General features: G+C 47.7%; 1 protein-coding gene across 8 annotated transcripts in view; it reads right to left on the bottom strand.

Annotated features, from left to right (window-relative positions):
- The window catches only part of HLCS (holocarboxylase synthetase), a 247,618-nt gene extending 233,821 nt beyond the window's left edge, over nucleotides 1-13,797 (bottom strand). For 4 of the 8 annotated variants that reach the window (XM_077995782.1, XM_015132912.3, XM_077995777.1 and 1 more), the window contains exon 1: nucleotides 13,731-13,797. The gene's annotated coding sequence lies outside the window, so the exon portion shown is untranslated. Of the gene's footprint in view, nucleotides 1-4,037; nucleotides 6,472-13,730 lie in introns of those variants that run through there. The other 4 variants (XM_077995784.1, XM_077995780.1, XM_077995778.1 and 1 more) reach the window with 3 other exon arrangements.
- Between the last annotated feature and the right edge of the window lie 10,378 nt (nucleotides 13,798-24,175).

Here is a 24,175-nt window from a genome sequence, read left to right as displayed (position 1 = left end):
CAAAAAATAAACAAATAACAATAATAATAATAATGTTGCACCAATGTTAGTTTTGGTAAATCCACGGTTGTGTAAGATGTTAGCATTAGAGGAAGCTGGGTGAAGGTTCAAAGAACTCTCTCTACTATTTTGTAAGCCTAAAATTATTTCAATATAATAGGTTATAGGCCGGGCGCGGTGGCTCAAGCCTGTAATCCCAGCACTTTGGGAGGCCGAGACGGGCGGATCACGAGGTCAGGAGATCGAGACCATCCTGGCTAACACGGTGAAACCCCGTCTCTACTAAAAATACAAAAAAAAAACTAGCCGGGTGAGGTGGCGGGCGCCTGTAGTCCCAGCTACTCGGGAGACTGAGGCAGGAGAATGGCGTAAACCTGGGAGGCGGAGCTTGCAGTGAGCTGAGATCCGGCCACTGTACTCCAACCTGGGCGGCAGAGCGAGACTCCGTCTCAAAAAAAAAAAAAAAAAAATAGGTTATAAAAATTAGAGGGTGACCTTCCACTTAATTTCATCAGCACTCCTTTTTTCCCCTCTTCCTAACCAGCCATGTGATCTTAAGCAAATTAATTTCCTCTCTCTAGGTCACAGTTTTTCAGCTACTTAGGAAAAAAAAAAGAGGGATACAAGCCAGATCATCTCTAACTTCCCCTCAATCCCTCAGATTCTGTGGTTCCCATACATTTACAATATGATGCAATCTACAAACATTTGATTTTGGTGTTCTCTTATTCACTTTCATATCCCTGGTATTTAGCATTGTGCCTATACATAGTAGGTGCTCACTGAAAGTTTTCAGAACTACCCCAAAAACGGAGGTTCATACCTCAGTTTGTAAAACAGTTGAACTGTTAGCTCTTTTACCTAGTTGACCACTAGAGAGCGAAGCGGTCACAAACTCTTTCTCTGTTAAAAGCAAATTTGTCTTCATCCAGCAGAGGGGAGTGGTCCTTTATATTTCAGGCGTGTAAAAATCAGGTCCTGGTTGGGGGAAGGGAAACATCTGTGAGCAGTTTCCTGCCTACCAGACAGGCCCTCCCGAGGGGTGCTGAGTACCATAAGCTTCCAGGTAAGCACACGGGCCACTGCCGCACCCTCCAAAACACTTAGCCTCAAAAGTCTAAACCACCTCGATGGATGGGAGATTGCTCTGCAAATGGGGAGCCCCACTCCTAGTATGTTCATCATTGTCTTCCTAACAATCCTAGCTCATTTCTTGAACAAATGTTTCACTTTTACAGGGTTTGCAGAGAGGCAGCTTTAAGAGTTCAAATAAATGAATGTGGAAGGAAATTAAGTTTTACAACCACATGAAAAAGGCATTAGCCAGTCATCCTGCCCAGCACCCCATATTGAGCCTGTGTGAGTTGTCGTTTGTGTAGTGAAGCAATCGAGGCCATGGTCTGGACTCAGAAACCCTGAGTTCAAATACTGCCTCTGACCCCCCAACTCCCCAATAAAATGCACACATTCAGTGGCCACGTGACCAGGGCAAATGCCTCTCTTTCCACAGCTCCAATGCAGGAATAATAATAGCATCCGCCCGGTGTTGAGTGGCAGGGTTCAGAGAGAACAGCCACACAGGGCTAAGAGTGCAGACTCTTATGACCAAGCAACTGGCCACCTGGGCAGAGTGGACAGGAAGGAATGGAAGGGAAAGGCACTTTCACTTCATCCTCATGAGCGCTCTTCATGGGGAAACTATTACACAAAGTGGGGGTGGGGAGTTCCTTCCCAGTAAATCGAGTTGCCTTTTTCAGGCACGGAAAAGCCCATCTGCCTAAATTTTCCTCAGCTGGTCAGTCATGGTGCCAGAAGTCGCTACCACTTGAACTGCTCCTTCGGGTTAAGTCACTTTATCTGCCAACTGCATTAAACAAGTCAGTTTCCAAGTCCTGAGCTGCTGCTTTTATCATCCCATTAATTTAGAAAACAGTAGGGGCCAAACGCGGTGGCTCATGCCTGTAATTCCAGCACTTTGGGAGGTCGAGGCAGGCGGATCACCTGAGGTCAGGAGTTCAAGATCAGCCTGGCCAACATGGTGAGACCCCATCTCTACTAAAAATACAAAAATTAGCCAGGCGTGGTGGCGCGCACATAGTCCCAGCTGCTCAGGAGGCTGAGGCAAGAGAATCACTTGAATATGGGAGACAGAGGTTGCAGTGAGCCGAGATTGCACCACTGCACTCCAGCCTGGGCGACAGAGCGAGACTCCCATCTCAAACAAAAAATAAAAAAAAAGAAAGAAAATGAAGAGTAGGACCCCAGAGTGTGGGAAGGAGGCCGGAAGCGTCCTGATTAAACTGCAGCCTGAGGACTGCTGGATGGGATCTCACAGAGCACACTGAGCCCTGAGAAGGGGGCAAGAAGGGCCCCAGGGTGCAAGGCCAGAGACTCACTGGGGCAGAGAAGAGTGCGAAGCTGGCAGGACCCTGAAACAGACATCCTGGGAGGGAGTGTACATGTCAACCAGCAAAGCACATGATGAGAACTGTTCAACAGCAGACTCAGCTGGGAACTCCAGACACTGCGGCAAAACCAGCACAGATGCATCCTCTCCTGTGGCTGAAAGCTCCATGAAAGGGGCCAGTGAGTCACATGACAACCGAATTTCTCCTCTGCCAACCTGAACACATTCTGGGACTGAAACTTCCATACTTAGGGAAAGCCGATCACACTACTTAAAAGAAAAAAAACTACCTATTACAAACCCATGATGCTATCAATTTAATGGGGCTGGAAAGAAATTCCCTGGAAAGACTCTGGTGGGAGAAGGGGGGCATGACCTTCATCCCTTTACATTCTCCAGCCATCAGAACTAGCTCCTTTGTTTTCACTGAATTTATGTTTCTATAGAGGCACCAGGATTGAGTCTCCTATGGCGGGGGTCCCATGAAGCTGCCATGCCCCTCTGTTGATATGCCTTGCTTTGCAGGTCAGTTTGTGATTTTTAAAATGGTTTTATGCAAACCACATGTTTAGCCCAAATGCACTGCAGGTAGCTTGTGATAAAACAGCAATATGGACCAGGCACAGTGGCTCACACCTATAATGCCAGCACTTTGAGAGGCCAAGGCAGGAGGATCACTTGAGGCCAGGAGTTTGAGACCAGCCTGCGCAACATAGGGAGACTCCATCTCTACAGAAAATTAAAAATTAGCCAGGCGGCCAGGTGCGGTGGCTCACACCTGTAATCCTAACACTTTGGGAGGCAAAGGCAGGCAGATCACTTGAACTCAAGTTCAAGACCAGCCTGGGCAACATGGTAAAACCATATCTCTACAAAAATAAAAATTAGCCAGGCATGGTGGTGTGTGCCTGTAGTTCCAGCTACTCCTGGGGAGGTCGAGGCTGCAGTGAGCCGCGATCAGGCCACTTGTACTCCAGCCTGGGAGACACAGCAAGTCCCCATCTCAAAAAAAAAAAAAAAAAAAAAAGCTGGGTGTGGTGGCCTGCATGCCTGTGGTCCCAGATACTCGGAGGCTGAAAGGGGAGGACTGCTTGAGCCCAGGAGTTCAAGGCTGCAGTGAGCTGTGATCACATCAATGCACTCCATCCAGCCTGAGCAACAGAGTGAGACCCTGACTATATTTTTAAAAAAAGAAAGCAATAGGAAGAAACAACTCAACCACAGGGCTAGTATGTTACTGGGTTATAAAATCATAAAGCCCTAAACAGAGAATTAGCCTGTTTCCAGAAGAGGCCAAGAACAGATGATAGGGCTGAACTGAACTCCCGCCTCTACAGCCCGTTTTCTACAAGATTCCAGCCCTGGAAGATGATGGGATCCAGCCCCCACTGAAGCACCTAGAACAAGAAAAACGCCGAGTCCGAAGAGCCAGGCCTTGAACACACGATCCCTGTCTATAAATAACTCCCCCTGGGAAATAAAAAGCAGGATGTAAGGCAGGAAACCCGAGCCGCGGAATCTGGTGAGTTCTTAGGAAACTCACTCACGGGCCTGAGTCCTCCGTGGGAGCGGCGGCTCCGGCACCTGGACACCCGAGTCCCCAGAGCCCCGGGCGGCCGCGCGTCCCTACCTGCAGGCCTGATACCGGCGGCGGAGCGCTCCTGGCCCCGCACCCGCCCGGCTCCGAGACCGCTGAAACGCACCCAGGGCGGTGAGGGCGTCGTCGCCAAGGACAGCGCAGATGGCAGCGGAGGCGTGCGAGCCGGAACGGACTGTGGGAAAGGGCCAGATCGGGACGCCCCTGGGCTCAGCCCCAAATCCTGCCCGCTCCCCAGCCCCGCTCAGGCGGCGCCCCTGCCACCTCTGGCCACACGGGCTGGGACGTCTGCCTCCTGCAGAGCGCGCTTCCCGCTGCCCTTCTCCACTGGCTGCTCAGGCCCTGCCTCGCCAGCCCGGCATCCGCGGGGCATCCCTGCCTGTCCTTTCGGGCTTGCCTCATAGGTCAAATGTCACCTGCCAGGGAGGTATGGTCTGCCCCCTAGCCAGGTGGGCCTCTTCCACGCTCGCCTGCAACACCACCCACCCATCTGATAACTGCTTGTAAACGGTGTACTGCTTTCCCCCTTGAGACTGCAAACCTTCAAGGGCAGGAAATGGGTCTGTTTTCCTGGCAAAATAATGAAGTTGGCTGAAGGTTTTGCTGAATAAAATGAGTGACAGACAAAAGTAGCCAAATTGGGCATTCCTGATGGGTTATTTGGTGAAGGAGGTGCAGTGTATGGGCTTAACTAGTTATTCTGGATTTCTTTCCCCGTGTTACTCCTCCCTAATTCTGATGAGGAACTGAGAGTTGGATCTATTAATCTATTAACTCTTAACCTTCTGCCTCCTGGGTTCAAGAGATTCTCCTGCCTCAGCCTCCTAAGTATTGGGATTACAGGCGCCCGCCACCATGCCCAGATAATTTTTGTATTTTTAGTAGAGACAGTGTTTCACCATGTTGACCAGGCTAGTCTGAAACTCCTGACCTCAGGTGATCCACCCGCCTCAGCCTCCCAAAGTGCTGGGGTTACAGGCGTGAGCCGCTGCGTCCGGCCTTACCCTTCCTTTTCTAAGGGCACTACCAGACTTCTCTTGCTACCCTAAGGATGGAGTCCTAATTCTGCCATCCGAACCCTGAATCCTTTACTTTCGGCACAACAATTTCCACCAAAGACTTGCAGCCTCTCCTTCGGGGTTTAGGGGAATGGGGGATGCTTTCATCTGAGGTGGGACACACATGATGTTAATTAGAATACTCTCTCCCAAAGAGGAGGAAATCAGTAGGAAAATAAGCAAGTCTGATGTCCGGGAAGTGTTTGTGGATGGGGTGCAGAATAGCCCTACCACAAAGAAAATCTCAAATGAGACATCCCATCACTGCTGGGGTTTCTGGTAAAACAAGAGCTGAGGCCAGGTGTGGTTTTTTTTGTTTTTTGGGTTTTTTTTGCTTTATAAAAATATTGTTCAGTAAGTAGATTTCCAAGCCTTGCATTCTTTCTATTCAATGTTTCTAAGATTCACACATATAATTTTGCAAAGCTGCATTTTATTCATGTTCACTGCTATCTACTATTCTATTTGTGATCATATCCTACTTTGTTTAGCCATTCTCCTGCTGATCAACATGGGGTTATCTCCATTTTGTTTCCTTTACTGTTCTGAACATCCACTCACTTGTCTCCTGGAGCCCCTGGGCAAGCATTTTTCTGGGTGTGGACCCATTACTACACCAGGCATAGCCCCAGCAAGCTAATGTGATGTGCAGAATTAAGGGATAACACTAAACTGTTTTCCAAAGCAGTTATACCAACGTATACTCCCATTAAAAGTGACTTTTGTTTTTGACTCAGTATTTTTCAGGTCAAACACATTTTCCTTTCAATTTCAGATGTATACTGATTTTCACAAACTGTCTTGGAGAATTATGAGGTCCTCAAACACAAAGCTTCATATTGTGGTTCTTAGTAAAGAAAATCTTCTAGAGGCAATGATCCAGCTAATTACAGATCCCCTACTGTCCACGTCTAAATTTAGGCATTGTGGCTGGGATTAGACCCATGAATCCTAGCACAATGCCAGGGGTGTCATTAACTTAAAAACTCTGGCAGGCCAAGTGCAGTGGATCATGCCTGTAATCCCAGCACTTTGGGAGACCAAGGCGGGCGGATCACGAGGTCAGGAATTGAAGACCAGCCTGGCCAAGATGGTGAAACTCCATCTCCACTAAAAATACAAAAATTAGCCGGCCGTGGTGACACGCACCTGTAATCCCAGCTACTCGGAGGCTGAGACAGAGAATTGCTTAAACCCAGAAAGCAGAGGTTGCAGTGAGCCGAGATTGCGCCACTGCACTCCAGCCTGGTCGACAGAGCGAGACTCCGTCTCAAAAAAAAGAAAAAAAAAACTAAACAAACAAAAAAACTCTGGCATAAGCATGGTGTGGGGAGTGTCTGCAGTAATATGAGAATCCTGTGCACAATAGCATAAGCAGCTGCCTTTGGAATCTACTGCTCTCACCTCCCACGGTCCATACAACCTCTTCTTTATTTTCTTCTTTTGTTAATGTTTGTTTATTTATTTATTTATCTGTTGAGACAGAGTCTCACTCTGTCACCCAAGCCGGAGTGCAGAAGCACGATCTTGGCTCACTGCAACCTCCGCCTCCTGGGTTCAAGTGATTCTCCTGCCTCAGCCTCCCAAGTAGTTGGGATTACAGGTGCCCACCACCATGCCCAGCTAATTTTTGTATTTTTAGTACAGATGGGGTTTCACTCTGTTGGCCAGGCTGGTCTCGAACTCTTGACCTCAAGTGATCCGCCCACCTCGGCCTCCCAAAGTGCTAGGATTACAGGCATGAGCCACTGCACCCAGCATGTAAAGAGTTTAATAGCAACAATCCTTATAAAAATGATTTTTTTTGGCCGGGCACAGTGGTTCACGCCTGTCATCCCAACACTTTGGGGGGCCAAGGCGGGAGGATCACGAGGTCAGGAGATCGAGACCATCCTGGCTAACATGGTAAAACCCCGTCTCTAGTAAAAATACAAAAAATTAGCCGGGTGTGGTGGCAGGCACCTATAGTCCCAGCTACTCGGGAGGCTGAGGCACGAGAATGGCGTGAACCCGGGAGATGGAGCTTGCAGTGAGACAAGATGGCACCACTGCACTCAAGCCTGGGTGACAGAGTGAGACTCCGTCTCAAAAAAAAAAAAAAAAAAAGTTTTTTTTTTTTTTTGAGACAGGGTATATCAGGCTGGAGTGCAATGGTGCAATCATAGCTCACTGTAGCCTCAAACTCCTGTGCTCAGCTGACCCTCCTGCCTCAGCCTCCCAAGTAGCTGATACTATATGCACAAACCACCATTGCCAGCTAATTATTTGTGTATTTTTTATAGAGATGGGTTCTTGCTATGTTGCCCAGGCTGGTCTCGAACTCCTGGCCTCAAACGATCTAACCACCTTTGCCTCACAAAGCACTAGGATCATACGTATGAGCCACCACACCTGGCCAACAGTGATTTTTTTTTTTTTACTGGAAAATTTTAAATGTTCAATATGGAACATATTAAGCAAATTGTGGTAGAGTAGTCCCCCCTTATCCACAAGGGGTATGTTCCAAGACCCCCAGTGAACGCCTGAAGCACAGAGAGTACTGAACCCTATATATATTGTTTTTTCCCATTACTTACCTATGATAAAGTTCATACATTAGGCACAATAACAAATTAACAACTAATAATAAAATAGGATAATAATAAACTAATAATAAAATTAAATAAAGGATGACTAGAACACAAGCACTGCAATACCACAGCAGTCGATCTGGTCACCAAGAGAGCTACTAAGTGACAAAATGGGAGAATCTGCTGGACAAAGAGAAGATTCGTATCCCAGGTGAGACAGAACAGGAAGGTGTGAGATTTCATGCTCTTCCGAACCGCACACAATTTAAAACTCATGAATTATGTTCTCACTTCTAAGTGGGAGCTCAATAATGTGTACACATGGACACAGAGAGTGGAATAACAGGCATTGGAGGCTCAGAAGGGTGGGAGGGGTGAACAATGAGAAATTACTTAATGGGTACAATGTACACGATCGGGGGTGATGGCTGCACTCAAAATCCAGACTTCACCACTACCCAATATATCCATGTAACAAAACAGGGGTATTGTACCCTCTAAATCTATCAAAATTAAATAAATAAATAAATCTTATGAAATGTTCTGGAATTTTCCATTTAATATTTTCTGTTTGTTTGTTTTTCATTTAATATTTTCAAACTGCAGTTGGCCACAGGTAACTGAAACCTTGGAAAACAACAGCACAGCTAAGGGGGAAACACTGTATATCCACTCAGTGGTACAAAGTATAGACTTTCTTTCCAGAACCATTTGAGACTAAATTGCAGAAACAATGACCTTTCACCCTAGTACTTCAAGCTGTATTTCCTAAGAACATTTCTCCAACATAACCACACTGCAATGATCAGATTCAGAAAATTTAACACTGCAATAATCAGATTCAGGTATCAGCATCCATCCAATGCTAATTACTATTCACATTTAGTCAATTGTCCCAAATAACATTCTTGCTAGCAATATTATTTTTCCCAATTCAAGGACACACATGGCATTTAGCTGTCATGTCGCTTTATTCCCTTTTAATCTGGAACAGTTCCTTAGTCTTTCATGACCTTGACATCTTTTAAAAGTCAGCCCCGGCTGGGCCCGGTGGCTCACACCTGTAATCCCAGCACTTTGGGAGGCCAAGGTGGGCGGATCACTTGAGGTCAGGAGTTTGAGATCATCCTGGCAACATAATGAAACCCCATCTCTACTAAAAATACAAAAACTGGCTGGGCACGGTGGCTCATGCCTGTAATCCCAGCACTTTGGGAGGCTGAGGCAGGGAGATCACGAGATCAAGAGATCGAGACCATCCTGGCCAACATGGTAAAACCCCATCTCTACTAAAAATACAAGAATTAGCTGGGTATGGTGGTGCGCACCTGTAGTCCCAGCTACTCAGGAGGCTGAGGCAGGAGAATCACTTGAACCCGGGAGGCAGAGGTTGCAGTGAGCCAAGATCGGGTCACTGCACTCCAGCCTGGGCGACAGAGCGAGACTTGGTCTTGGGGGGGAAAAAAAAAAAGTTAGCTCCATTGTATTGCAGCTGGTCCCTCAATTTGTGTTTGTCTGATGTTTCCTATATCCAATTCAGGTTATGCATTTTTGGCATAGGATGTCAGTTCAAACTGGTGATGCTGACTTTGTTCACATGGTTAAGGTGGTTTCCAGAAGAACCACTATAAAGTTTCCTTGTATATATTTGTAATTCACACGTAATCTGTGGAGTGAGGCTTTGGCATCTTATTCCCCAATGCTATGGTTTGAATGTATTCCCCAAGTGCATGTGTTGGAAACTTAATCCCCAGTGCAACAGTGTTGAGAGCTGGGTGATTAGGTCATAAAGGCTCTGCTGTTACTGCGGGAGTGGGCTCCTGATAAAGGAATGAGTTTGGCCCCCTTCCTTTCTCTTTCCCTTGTCCACCCTCTTGCCCTTCTGCTTTCCACCATGAGATGATGCAGCCAGAAGGCCCTCACCAGATGTGGCTCCTCAATCTTGGACTTCTCAGCCTCCAGAACCATAAGGCAAATCAATTTCTGTTCATTATAAATTACCCAGTCTCAGGTATTCTGTTACGGAAGAATAAAACAGACCAAGACACCCAGTAAGCACCCACCTGAATCAGTCATAACTGTGTTAGTTGTAATGTGGTAACTTTTTGTTTGTTTTTTGTTTTTTGAGATGGAGTTTTACTTGTTGCCCAGGCTGGAGTGCAATGGCGCAATCTCGGCTCACCACAACCTCCCCCTCCCGGGTTCAAGCCATTCTCCTGCCTCAGCCTCCTGAGTAGGTGGGATTACAGGCATGCGCCACCACGCCCAGCTAATTTTGTATTTTTAGTAGAGACAGGGTTTCTCCATGTTGGTCAGGCTGGTCTCGAACTCCCGACCTCAGGTGATCCACCTGCCTCGGCCTCCCAAAGTGCTGGGATTACAGGCATGAGCCACCGCGCCCGGCCTACAATGTGGCGATTTTTTTAGTCACGTACAGTAGTGAGAAGGGGGAAAAGAATAGAACAAAGAGTTCAATCTGTAACTGACCATGAACAATCAAGTGAGATAACTCACTATCTTGAGACTAGCCAACTTTTCCAACCCTGTTGTTCCTTCAGCAATCATTAGCTGGTATTCTCCTCTTCTACCTCTGTTTATGTATTTGTTGGTAAGTTTATTTGCTTTTTAGTATTACTCTGGACTCATGGATTCTCTTTTATTCAATGTGATAATTCATTATTGCCATTATTAATTTTGATATTCAAATTGTTCCAGGTTTGGCCACTGGGGCCCCATCAAGCTGGCCCCTGTGTCCGTCTGACCTGTCTCTATCATTCTTTGAACACCTCCTTGTGTTCTGAACAAGCTGCTCCTGACTCATTGTTGACCTTCCCTCCCTTCCCACAATGAGCCATTTCTCCTAGGAGCTCTGGCTCCTTTTAATGGACAATGGTATTTAGAAACCAAGATATGGGCATGAGGAATGCTCATTGCTACTTGGGTGGCCCTGCTCCCCAGCTTTCTCAGCAGACAGATCTTGAAAATAAACTCTTAAGTCAAAATGAAAAGTAGGCCAGGTGCGGTGCTCACACCTGTAATCCCAACACTTTGGGAGGCTGAGGTGGGCGGATCACTTGAGACCACGAGTTCAAGACCAGCATGGCTAACATGGCGAAACCTGTCTCTACTAAAAATACAAAAATTAGACAGGCATACTGGTGCGCGCCTGTAGTCCCAGCTACTCGGGAGGCTGAGGCAGGAGAATTGTCTGAACCTGGGAGGCAGAGGTTGCAGTGAGCCAAGATCACACCACTGCACTCCAGCCTAGACAACAGAGTGAGACTGTCTCCAAAAAAATGAAAAGGGTTATCCACCAAGTTTCCAGGTTTCTCCACTATAAAGGTTCCTTTTTTATCTCTGTAATTAATAAGTAATCTGTGGACTCTCTCATTCCAATTCATGGAGCTCTTCTTTGCCTTCCTTCACTCCATATTTGTGTGTTTCTTCTCTCATAGTGGGTATCCCAGCTTCCAAGAATGTCATTAGATTTACTTATTTGCTTAATCCTACAATACACAGAAAATATTTTCAGAATTGCTATACCAGATCACTACCGACTAAGTGAAGTGCACAATTTCTTTGTAGTTTTGTTTGTTTACACACAGGTGTATAGTCAAAGAGCTGTGTTCAAAGTTATTTGAGTTTGACTTTCTGTGGTTAATTGACTATGCAGTTTAGCTCATTTGTTCACTTTTGTTTGTATTCAATTTTAGGTTTCTTTTCCCCCATCTTATGTTGATTTCATTTTACTTTTTAAATACTAAAACATTAACATGTTTTGAAAAGTCAAAACTGCCCCCAAAAAAAGTATGCTTGGAGATGTGTCATTTCCTCTTAGACTTTCACCCCATTCCCATCCACCCACTGCAAGTAGCCAATTTATTAGTTTCTAGTTTTTTCTTCCTGGATTTCTTTTTTCCCTTTCTTTTCTTTTTCTTCTCCCCCCCCCCAAAATAAGGAGATACTTGAATGTTTCACACGAAAAATAGCCTGATACAGTAGTCTCTGTTTAACTTTTGTTCATTTCCTAATACTGTAGACCCTAGAAATCACTCCACATCAGTTCACAGAGATCTTCCTCACTTTTTTTTTTTTTTTTTTTTTTTTTTTTTTGAGACAGAGTCTCACACCGTCGCCCAGGCTGGAGTACAGTGGTGCAATCTCGGCTCGCTGCAAGCTCCACCTCCCGGCTTCACATTCTCCTGCCTCAGCCTCCTGAGTAGCTGGGACTATAGGCGCCCGCCACCACACCCAGCTAATTTTTTGTATTTTTAGTAGAGACGGGGTTTCACCGTGTTAGCCAGGATGGTCTCGATCTCCTGACCTCATGATCTGCCCGCCTCGCCTCCCAAAGTGCTGTGATTTACAGGCATGAGCCACCGCGCCGGCCCTCACTCTTTTTCATAAGTGCATCGCGTGGATGGACCAGGGCTTATTCAACCAATTGCCTACATATTGGCACTGAAGTTGTTTCCAAAATTTTGCCATTGCAAACAATGCTGCAATGAGTGACCTTGTACATATATACACTTTTATACTGGTGTAGGCATTTCTCCAGGCTAAATTCCTAGCTGTAGAATTGCTGGGTCAAGGGGTAAATGCATATGTAGTTTTGTTAAACAATGCTAAATGTTCCTCTCTAGGAGTTGGACCATCTTGCATTCCCACTAGCAATGTACGACAGCATGTTACCCCACAGCCCATCCTGTTGCTTTACACTTAGCAACTGGATTAGTTAGAACCGTGATGGTTTCTCAGAGTACCCTGCATTTCTCTTTCTGCGGGAGAAACGGAACATCTTTTCACTGAAGGGCCAGTTTTATGTCATTTTTGTGCAGATTGTCAGTTCATGTCTTTTGCCTGTTTGGTCTTTGGCTCCCTCAATGTTTGAGTTATTTACATACTTGGGATCTTAAACCTTTATCTGTGACAGATGTTGCAAATATTTTTCCCAGTTTGCCATCTTTCTTTAATTAAAGGTACGGTTTGTTTTTGTTTGTTTTGTTTTGTTTTGAGACAGGGTCTCACTCCCTCACCCAGGCTGGAGTGAAGAGCCTTCATCTCTGCTGACAGCAAGCTCCGCCTCCCTGGCTCAAGAGATCCTCCCACCTCAGCCTCCAGAGTAGCTGAAACGAACTTTTCTTATTTTTCGCAGAGAGGGGTTTTATCTATGTTGGCCAAGCTGGTCTCCAACTCCTGGACTCAAAAGATTCTCCCACCTAAGCTTCCCAACGTGCTGGGATTACAGATGTGAGCCACAGGGTCTGGCCCTTTTTTTTTTTTTTTTTTTTTTTGAGACAGAGTTTTGCTCTTGTCCAGGCTGGAGTGCAGTGGGGCGCAATCTCGGTTAATTGCAACCTCCACCTCCCGAATTCAAGTGATTCTCCTGCCTCAGCCTCCCGAGTAGCTGGGATTACAGGAGCGCCACCACCACGCCCGGTTAATTTTTGTATTTTTAGTAGAGATGAGGTTTCACCATGTTGCCCAGCATGGTCTCGAACTCCTGACCTCAAGTGATCCGCCTGCCTCGGCCTCGCAAAGTGCTGAGATTACAGGCATGAACCACCGCGCACGGCCCCAGCTTCCGTTTTTTAATATTATGTATCTATTTTCCTGGCACGTAGGCGGTGGGTCATTAGAAGCCTTTCTCCACACGCAGGTCCTAGTCACCCGTACTTTCTAGCGGCTGGTAGGCCCTGCGGCTCTGCCCCTAACACGGGCGTGGGGGACGCGGCCAGGAGCCCGTGGAAGGGGTACAGGGCGCGCGAACCCAGGGTCTCAGGCCGCGTCGGCCGCGCGTGCGCACTGACAGCCGGGCCGAGCCAGCCCGGGTCCCGCAGGGAAGAACGCGAGCGGCGCGGGGAGGCGGCGCTGCCCTGGGCCGCGAGGTCCCTATGGCTGCCCCACCGGAAGCCCCACCCCCTTCTGGTAGCTGGAAGCGGTTTTCCGGCCGTCCCGGCTGCAGCCCAGCGGCCTGGCCTCTGGACACGGCTGTTCCCCGGCAGTGTCCGGGCGTGGACTGCCAGACCCTCGCCCGGCCCCAGCACGCCTCCGGCGAACGCCCACCCCCTGCCCTGGCCCGCAGCGCCCCGACTTACTTCTGAGGCCGAGATGCGGCCGCTCCTGCTCCGGGTGGTCGCCCGCGAATCCCTGCCGCGCCGCAGTGCGCCCCCTCGCGGCCCGCCTGGTGGTGCAGCCGGGCTTTCAGCGCAGGGCCCCGGGGCCGCCCGGCCGCCTCCTGCCCTGGCCGCTGTGCCGCGCCCTCGGGGACGCGGGCCCTTCGCCGCTAGCCAGCTTCTGCCTCTCGGCCACCGGTCTTCTCTCGCCCAAGCTGCCTGGGAGGCGCGCCTCTGCCGCCGCCTTGCCGCTCTCGCTCCAGCCTCGCCCACTCCTGCGGCCTTACAGGGCCGAACCTCACCCTGCTCTGCGGAAGGCAGGCCTCCACCTTCCCTCCACGCCTTCCTCCCTGACCGGCACCATGCACCGCGTTGCCCTTTCCAGCATCGACGATCTATTCATTCCCCAGTGCTCTGACACCAGCTGAATTAGTGCGAACCTACTCGTTCAGGGATTAGCCCAGAGAGACTGCCCTCCCTTCACCAGCCACAAGCGGGGTGCCCAGAATGTCCACATTTCTACCCTGCCCACTAGAAACTGAGGGATTGCCATAGCTCCCCTGAGGTTCATCAGTTCCCTGGGACGACACAGAACTCAGGGAGACACTTTACTGTTAGAAGATTATTGTAAAGGACACAACTCGGGAACAGCCAGGTGAAAGAGATGCGCGGCACGGGGGTTGAAGGGCGGGAGTGCAGCCCTCACAGCACCTCTGTGTGCCCACCTGCCTGGAAGCTCTCTGCACCCTGTTTAAGGGATTTGTATCCAGGTTTCATTATGTCATTGGCCATTGGTGATTGAATTCAACCTCCAGCCCCTTTCCCTTCCCGCAAGGGGAGTAGGGATATGTTGGGACTGAAAGCTACAACCCTCTGATCACATGGTGTGTTCCACCAGCCCCACCCTGAATCCATCCTAGAGCCCACAAATAGCCACATCATTAGCATAAACTGTGATTTGATTAAGGAACTCATGAATAACAAAAACACTCCTATCGCCTAGGAAATTCCAAGAGGTTTAGGAGTGCTGTGTCAGGAACTGGGGACAAAGACCAAATGGATTTTTTACACCAAACTCCCTAAACCAATAACCCAGTCTAATCGTGAGAAAAACATCAGACAAATCCCAGCAGAGGGGCAATAGGGAGCCAACCTAAACTCAGCCAAGGTTGTGAATGTTGTCAGAATCAAAATGGTGGAGTCATTTGTGTTAAAAGAGAGAGAGGGGAAAAAATGACAAATAGAGCTGGGGAAAGCCACGAAGAGGATTCTTCCTAAATGCCTGATGTCACAAATGCTCGTGAAAGACCAACACCGTCCACAGAGGCCATGTCAGCCTTCCCAAAAGAAGACTCCTGCCAGGACATCTGCCCAGCAATAGCCTGTCCACCCTCAGACTGGTATCACCCTGATGGATACTTGTTGCTGAGGCTAATGATCAAAAACAATATGTAGTCCTCCTCATTTTTTCTTTAAAAATCTTTGTCTTCCTTTACCTCCCTGAATACACACATAGCTTAATATGGCCCACATGGTCCCATTGCAACGCCCTGTTCCCAAGTATCATTTTCTTTTAGAGAACCTTTCTGTTTGTTATGGAGGTTGGCAAGGTCACCAAAACCAAAGAGAGTGTGAGGAACTGCCCCAGCCAAGAGTCATCTAAGGAGACATGATGGTTAAATATAAGTGGTGTGCTCAATGGGATCCTGGAACAGAAAAAGGACATTGGGAGAAAATGGAGGAAATTTAAATAATATACCAATAATATCAATAATATAATGTACCAGTGTTGGTGTATTAATTGTTAACAAGTGTGCCATACTAATGAAAGATGCAAATATGAGGAAACTGGTTTATGGGAACTCTCTGCACTATCTTGCAAATTATCTGTAAATCTAAAACTACTCTAAAAATAATGCTTTAAAAAAAAATTAGGGCTCGGTGTCGTGGGCACACCTGTAATCCCAGCACTTTGGGAGGCCAAGGTAGGAGGATCACTTGGGCCCAAGAGTTTCAGGACCAGCCTAGGTAACACAGCGAGACCCCATCTCTTAAAAAAAAAAAAAAATAGCCAGGCATGGCAGTGTGCGCCTGTAGTCCCAGCTACGCGGGAGGCTGAGTGAGGAGGATCTCTCGAGCCTAGGAGGTCAAGGCTGCAGTGAGTCGTGATGATGCCACTGCACTCCTTCCTGGGCAACAAAGCAAGACCCTGTCTCAGAAAAGACAAGAATCATAAATAAATAAACAAGTAAACTAGAAATAAGCCAGATGTGGTGATGCATGCCTATAATCAGTTATTTGGGAGGCTGTGGTGGGAGGATAGCTTGAGCCCAGGAGTTCAAGACCAGCCTAAGCAACATGGCAAGACTCCCTCTGAAAATAAAAGGAAAAACAATTACAAAGATTTAAAAGCCCTTCAATTTTGAGGATCCACCTTCTTTAAACAGCAGAGGGAGAAAGGGCGTAAATTGAGTGACATTCACTGGAATTAGGAGATCCAGAGTGGAAATTTCCAGAAATCCTGGTGAGAAGAAAGGAATAGCCATAGCAGGCCCTGAGAATAGAGAGCTTCCCAGCCAGATCAGATCCATCCCATCCTTCTCCCACCTCCACTCCCCCTCCCCTGGCACCAAGGGGGTCCGCAAAGGGAGCAGAAACCTTCAAACACTCCCCTTCCTGCAGACAGGCAGCCCCAGCCCTGACCACAGCTGGCTGGACTTGGAATGAAGCTTGAAGGACTGATAAATATCTAGGACTGGATACACCAGTTTCTGAATTGAGAAGAAGTTTGTGATTTAAAGTGATCTTGGCTGGGCGCAAATGGCTCACACCTGTAATCCCTGCCCTTTGAGAGGCTCAGGCGGGCAGATCACCTAAGATCGGGAGATTGAGACCATCCTGGCCAACACAGCGAACCCCCATCTCTACTAAAAATACAAAAATTAGCCGGGCATGGGGGCGTGCGCCTGTAATCCCAGCTACTCAGGAGGCTGAGACAGGAGAATCACTTGAGCCCAGGAGGTGGAGGTTGCAGTGAGCCAAGATTTCACCACTGCACTCCAGCCTGGGCCATGGAGCAAGACTCATCTCAAAACAAACAAACAAATAAAGTGACTTTAAGATTGTCCCCAACCTAACATGAGCAGAAAAGTTTTGGGTCTGTGTTATGAGTTCAATTGTACCCTCCTGAAAAAGCTATGTTAAAGTCCTAAAGGCTCGAATACCTGAGAATATGACCTCCTTTGGAAACAAGATCGTTGCAGATATAATTAGTTAAGATGAGGTCACACTCACCTAATATGCCTGGCATCTTTATAATCAAATGGATATATGGCGACAGAGACACTGGGAGAATGCCACGTGACGACAAAGGCAGCGGATAGCCTGATGCTGCAAACCACCGAAGCGAGGAAGAAGCGAGGAAGACCTGAGGAAGGATCCCCCACAGGTTTCAGAGGGAGCACGCCCTGCTGCCACCTTGATTTTGAACTTCTAGGCTGGAGAATTGTGAGACAACATTCTGTTATTTTAAGCCACCCTATTTGTAGTACTTTGTTGCAGAGGCCCTGGGAGTCTAATTCAGCCCTATTAGCGTTTTCATGGGGGCAAGTGAAGATACTCTCTACTGGATACATTTTAGAGATGATAGAAGATAAAGCTGTGTTTGTCACATCCTGTGAGTTATGGGTACAACGTACCAGTTACTCAACTGTCCTGTGGTCTAAATCTCTTTAAGGGACCAAGGAAGCTTACCAGGCCCCTGGTAAGGAAACCTAGGCCCATAGGTGGTACCAAAACAAAAGGGACGCCGCACAGTGGTGAAAACCTACAGCACACCTTCTGGGAACTTGCCCTGCAGATACGGTCATCTGTGTGCAAAATGGTGTATGTGTGTACAAGGTTATTCACTGAGGCGTTGTTTGCAATAACAGAAGGTTGGAAACCACTACACATCCAATAGGTATGGAAGGCAAATAAGTACTTGTACTCCATGCACTGGAAGACTGTGCAGCTTGGCCGGCCATGATGGCTCACGCCTGTAATCCAAGCACTTTGGGAGGCCAAGGCGGGTGAATCACAAGGTCAGGAGTTCGAGACCAGCCTGACCAACATGGTGAAACCCCCATCTCTACTAAAAACACAAAAAATTAGGCAGGCTGGTGGTGCGCGCCTGCAATCCCAGCTACGCGGGAGACTGAGGCAGGAGAATCGCTTGAACCCGGGAGGCGGAGGTTGCGGTGAGCCGAGATCGCGCCACTGCACTCCAGCCTGGGCGACAGAGCGAGACTGCGTCTCAAAAAAAAAAAAAAAAAAAAAAAAAGACCGTGCAGCTCTTAAAAACTGAGAGGAAGCGACGCCCGGTAAGACTGCGGCGGCGCAGCGCGTGCATTGTTGCGGATCCGGGACGGTGGCCCGGGGGCGTCTTGGTCTTCCTCACCGCTGCGAAATCGCGTCACCTACAGCTACTGGCGGGTTCAGGAGGTGCTGAAGCACGCCAAGCACTTCCGGCGGAGGAGTGGGTGAGGGGGAAATTGCTGCTACAGGTTGGCGGTCAGAGCCGGGACTCGAGCCTTTGTGAAATGCACCAAAGCCCGAAACCTGAAGAAGAGGATCACGAGGACCCTCTGGATTAATCGAATTACAGCTGCTACCCAGTCACACGGCCCGACGTATCCAGCGTTCACTGGCAATTTAATTAAGTGCCAGGTGGAGCGCCACAGGAAAATCATAGCGGATCTGGCCATCTACGAACCAAAGACTTTTAAATCTTTGGCTGCCTTGGCCAATAGGAGGCGACAGGAAGAATTTGCTGCTGCCTTAGGGGATGGGAAGGAGCCCGAAGGCATTTTTTTCCAGAATGGTGCAGTACCACTGAGGACCGTTGCTGTATTGATTACGAAAAGACACAGAGTAATTTGCAATTTATTTGATTTGTACTTGTGTTTATCCACAATTCCAGTAACAGGCATGAGGGAAGGCCCCTTCTCTCTGGGACAGAGCCTCACATATGACTTCCGTGTTTCATGTGAATGAAACTCAAACATTGTTCAAAAAAAAAAAAAAAATTGGGAGGAAGCAAGAAAGAAAAAGAGTAAGGGAGCTCTTTGTATACTAATAGAGAAATAGAAATATCTGGAATACAGTAACCTGCCTTTTGTGTAAAAGGCAGGGAGACTGATAAGAAAATAATATAACTGTATTTCGGCCAGGTGGGGTGGCTCACACCTGTAATCCCAGCACTTTGGGAAGCCAAGGCAGGCAGATCATCTGAGGTCAGGAGTTCGAGACCAGATTGGCCAACGTGGTGAAACCCGTCTCTACTAAAACTACAAAAATTAGACAAGTGTGGTGGTGCACGCCTGTAATCCCAGCTACTCAGGAGGCTGAGACAGGAGGATCGCTTGAACCTGGGAGGCGGAGGTTGCAGTGAGCTGAAATCGTGCCACTACATTCCAGCCTGGGCAACAAGAATGAAACTTTGTCTCCAGGAAAAAAAAAAAAAAGGAAGTAATTCTATTTAGCCAGATGTGGTAGCATCTTCCCATATAGTCTCAGCCGCTTAGGAGGCCAAGGCAGGAGGATCACTTGAGCCCAAGAGTTCTAGTCCAGCCTGGGCAACATAGTAAGACCCCCATCACTACAAAAAGAAAAAGAAAATCTAACTGTATTTATGTATATTTGCATAAAGGACCCTACAGCATGCACTAGAAGCTTTTAAGAGTGAGGGGACATGGGGGAATGGAATGGTGGCAGCAGGGAAGGGGACTTTTCACATATCACTTTTTATGCTGTTCTATTTTTGAACCATGTTAACACATGATCTACTAATGAAATGAAAAGTAAGGAGAATGTCCAGAGAGCAGATTTCCTATAATGAGGGGCACTTTGGATTTACTGATTAACAAGCGACTATGGAAATCCTAGAATGCTAAACTAAGAGGTTAAGAGTTGATTTGGGAATCATTGGATGTTTTGAGCCAGGAAGTAGCGTCAGGAAGAATCATCCGAAGGGAGTGTATAGTCTAGATCAGAAGGAGGAGAGACCCAAATGGGAAGGCTGTGGTCCTATTCAGGTGTGAAATGATGAGGCAAGGAACAATGATGGCAGTGAGCTGGAAATAGAGGTTTTCAAGAAAAATCTACACACCAAAAAAGACCAGCTGGCCAGGCGCGGTGGCTCACACCTGTAATCCCAGCACTTTGGGGGGTCAAGGTGAGTGGATTACTTGAGGTCAAGGATTCAAGCCAGCCTGGCCAACATAGTGAAACCCGGTCTCTACTAAAAATACAAAAATTAGCCAGGTGTGGTGGCGCACGCCTGTAATCCCAGCTACTCAGGCAGGAGAATCACTTGAACCAGGAAGGTGGAGGTTGCAGTGAGCCGAGATTGCACCACTGCGCTCCAGTCTGGGCAACAGAGCAATACTCCATCTCAAAACAAAAACAAAAACAAAAACAGCTGAACTTCTTACATATCAAATGCATGCTGCTTGAAATAAATGGGTCACAGAAGAAATTTTTGTCACATAGGTGTGTCTACTTGCTTTTGGCATATAAAATATTGTGAAGGCTGCTTACATTTTAGACCTTTATATTGACCTGGATTTGGAATTTACAAGGACATCATAATGTATATTTCAGCTTCCCAGACAATAGACTGGCTAGTTTGATTTTCTCTTCTATGTCCTTATGCTTAGGCACACCATTTTAGAGTTGTTTGCTAAACTTACCAATTTCTTTTTTTTTTTTTTTGGAGATGGAGTTTCACTCTTGTTGCCCAGGTTGGAGTGCAATGGCGCAATCTCGGTTCAAGGCAACCTCTGCCTCCCGAGTTCAAGCAATTCTCCTATCTCAGCCTCACAAGTAGTTGGGATTACAAGTGTGCACCACCACACACAGCTAATTTTGTATTTTTAGTAGAGATGGGTTTCTCCACGTTGGTCAGGCTGGTCTCAAACCCCCGACCTCAGGTGATCCGCCCACCTCAGCCTCCCAAAGTGCTGGGATTCCAGGAGTGAGTCACCCCACCCCCCACCCGATAGCTTACCAAATCTAATGCTACTTTCTGTTCAGTTTGGTGAAAACCTTTGGCTCTGTCTATGGTAAATATTCCGACTTATACTCATAAAAACATCCATCCATGCCCCCGGTCTATTTTTTTTTTTTTTTTTTGAGACAGAGTCTTGCTCTGTCGCCCAGGTGGGAGTGCAGTGGCACGATCTCCGCTCACTGCAAGCTCCGCCTCCCGGGTTCACGCCGAGCCTCCCGAGTAGCTGGGACTACAGGTGCCCGCCACAGTGAGCCAAGATGGCACCACTACACTCCAGCCTGGGCAACAGAGTGAGACTCTTTCTAAAACAAACAAACACCTAAATATAGAATTTTCAGCTGGGTGCAGTGTACTCCAGAATAACCACTATACTTCCCAGCCTCCCTCGCTATTCAGTGTGGCCTTGTGACAAGTTCATAATAGGATGTGAGCAAAAGTGAGGTGTTGGATGTTTAGCTCTTATCCTGAAAGGGAGGGTGCTATGTACTCACTGTGGTTTGAATGTCTCCCCCAAATTTGGAAACTTAATTCTCTTCTTTTTTTTTTTTTTTTTTTGCGACAGAGTTTCACTCTTGTTGCCCAGGCTGGAGTGCAGTGGTACGATCTCGGCTCACTGCAGCCTCTGCCTCCTGAGTTCAAGCGATTCTCCTGCCTCAACCTCCCGAGTAGCTGGGATTACAGGCACCCGCCACCACGCCCAGCTAATTTTTTGTAGTTTTGTAGAGACTGGATTTCACCATGTTGGGCAGGCTGGTCTCAAACTCCTAACCTCAGGTGATTCACCCACCTCGGCCTCCCAAAGTACTGGGATTACAGGCATAAGCCACCATGCCAGGCCTTAATTCTTATATTCATATGTTGATGGTATTTGGAGATGGGGTCTTTGAGGGGTAATTAGGATTAAATAAATTCATTAAGCTAGGCACAGTGGCTTACACCTATAATCCCAGCACTTTGGGAGGCTGAGGCAGGAGGATCACTTGAGCCTAGGAATTTGAAACCGGCCTGGACAACATAACGATATCCAGTCTCTACAAAAAATTTAAAAACTGGCTGGGCATGGTGGCATGCATTTGTAGTCCCCAGCTACTTGGGAGGCTGAGGTGGGAGAATCACTTGAGCCCCAGAGGTCAAGGTTGCAGTAAGCCATGATCACACCACTACACTGCTCTGGATGACACAGCGAGACCCTGTCTAAAAAAAAAAGTGGCCAGGCACAGTGGCTCACGCCTGTAATCCCACTACTTTGGGAGGCCGAGGTGGGTGGATCACCTGAGTTCAGGAGTTGGAGCCCAGCCTGGGCAACATGGTGAAACCCCTTCTCTACTAAAAATACAAAAAATTTGCCAGGCGTGGTGGTGCATGCCTATAGTCCCAGCTACTCGGGAGGCTGAGGCAGGAGAATCTCTTGAACCTTGGGGGGCAGAGGTGGCAGTGAGCCAAGATCACAACACTGCACTCTAGCCTGGGTGACAGAGCAAGACTCTGCCTCAAAAAAAGAAAGAAAAAAGCTCGTTAGGGTGCAGCCCCTATGATGGAACTGGTGGCTTTATAAGAAAAGGAAGAATCTGGGTACAGTGGCTCACATCTGTAATCCCAGCACTTTTTGAGACTGAGGCAGAGTTGCTTGAACCCAGAAGGTCAAGACCAGCCTACCAGCCTGGACAATATGGTGAGACCCCACCTCTACAAATAACTTTTTAAAATTAGCCAGATGTTGTGGTGTGTGCCTGTAGTCCCAGCTACTTGGGAGGCTGAGGTGGAAGGATTCCTTGAGCCCAGCAGGTTGAGCTTGTAGTGAGTTACGATCATGCTACTGCACTCCAGCCTGGGCAACAGAGTGAGACCCTATCTCCAAAAAAGTAAAGAAAGAAAAGAAGAAACCTGAATGGCCATGCTCTTGCTTTCTGACCATGTGATGCTCTCTGTCATGTTATGATGTAGCAAGAAGGCCCTCACCAGAGGCTCTTGGACCTCCCAGCCTCTAAATCCGCAAGAAATAATTGTCTAGGGCCAGGCACAGGAGCTCACACCTGTAATCCCAGCATTTTGGGAGTCTGAGGTGCATGGATCACTTGAAGTCAAGAGTTCAAGACCAGCCTGGCCAACATGGTGAAATCCCATCTCTACTTTAAAAAAAAAAAAAAAAATTAGCCAGGCATGATGGTGGGAACCTGTAATTCCAGCTGCTCAGGAGACTGAGGCACAAGAATTGCTTGAATCCAAGAGGCAGAGGTTGCAGTGAGCTGAGATCACACCGCTGCACTCCAGCCTGGGAGACAGAGCAAGACTGTCTCAAAAAAAAGGAAAAAAGAAATATTTTTAACAAAATAAATGACCCGGCCAGGCGCGGTGGCTCAAGCCTGTAATCCCAGCACTTTGGGAGGCCGAGACGGGTGGATCACGAGGTAAGGAGATCGAGACCATCCTGGCTAACACGGTGAAACCCCGTCTCTACTAAAAAATACAAAAAAACTAGCCGGGCGAGGTGGCGGGCGCCTGTAGTCCCAGCTACTCGGGAGGCTGAGGCAGGAGAATGGTGTAAACCCTGGAGGCGGAGCTTGCAGTGAGCTGAGATCCGGCCACTGCACTCCAGTCTGGGCGACAGAGCGAGACTCCATCTCAAAAAAATAAATAAATATAAATAAATAAATAAATAAATAAATAAATAAAATGACCCAACATTAGATATTCTGTTACAGCCACAGAAAACAGACTAAGACAAGATTAAATGTGTGTTCCCCTGAAATTCATTTGTTGAAGCCTAATCTCAATGTGATGGTATTAGGATGTGGGGCTTTGGGGAGGTGATTAGGTCATGAGGGTAGAGCCCTCATAAATGGAATTAGTGCCCTTTTGAAAGAGGCCCCAGGGCCTGCCCTTCCACCCCGTGAGGACACAGTGAGAAGGCACCATCTGTGAACCGGAAAGCAGGCTATGGAATCTGCTGGTACCTTGATCTCAGACTTTCCAGCCTCCCAGGTATAGCCGAACTAACAGCCACAGTAATAGGCAGAGATTGTTCTGGGTTCTAGGAATACAAAGTAAAAAACAGATTTCCACTCTACTTGGGAAGTTAGATGAATACTTTTTTTTTTTTTTTTTGAGACAGAGTCTTGCTCTGTCGCCCAGGCTGGAGTGCAGTGTCCGGATCTCAGCTCACTGCAAGCTCCGCCTCCCGGGTTTACGCCATTCTCCTGCCTCAGCCTCCGGAGTAGCTGGGACTACAGGCGCCCGCCACCTCGCCCGGCTAGTTTTTTGTATTTTTTTTAGTAGAGACGGGGTTTCACCGTGTTAGCCAGGATGGTCTCGATCTCCTGACCTCGTGATCCGCCCGTCTCGGCCTCCCAAAGTGCTGGGATTACAGGCTTGAGCC

The sequence above is a fragment of the Macaca mulatta genome, chromosome 3, assembly GCF_049350105.2.
Source record: "Macaca mulatta isolate MMU2019108-1 chromosome 3, T2T-MMU8v2.0, whole genome shotgun sequence".
NCBI classification, from domain to species: Eukaryota; Metazoa; Chordata; class Mammalia; order Primates; family Cercopithecidae; genus Macaca; species Macaca mulatta.
This window is presented reverse-complemented; position numbering and strand designations above follow the sequence as displayed.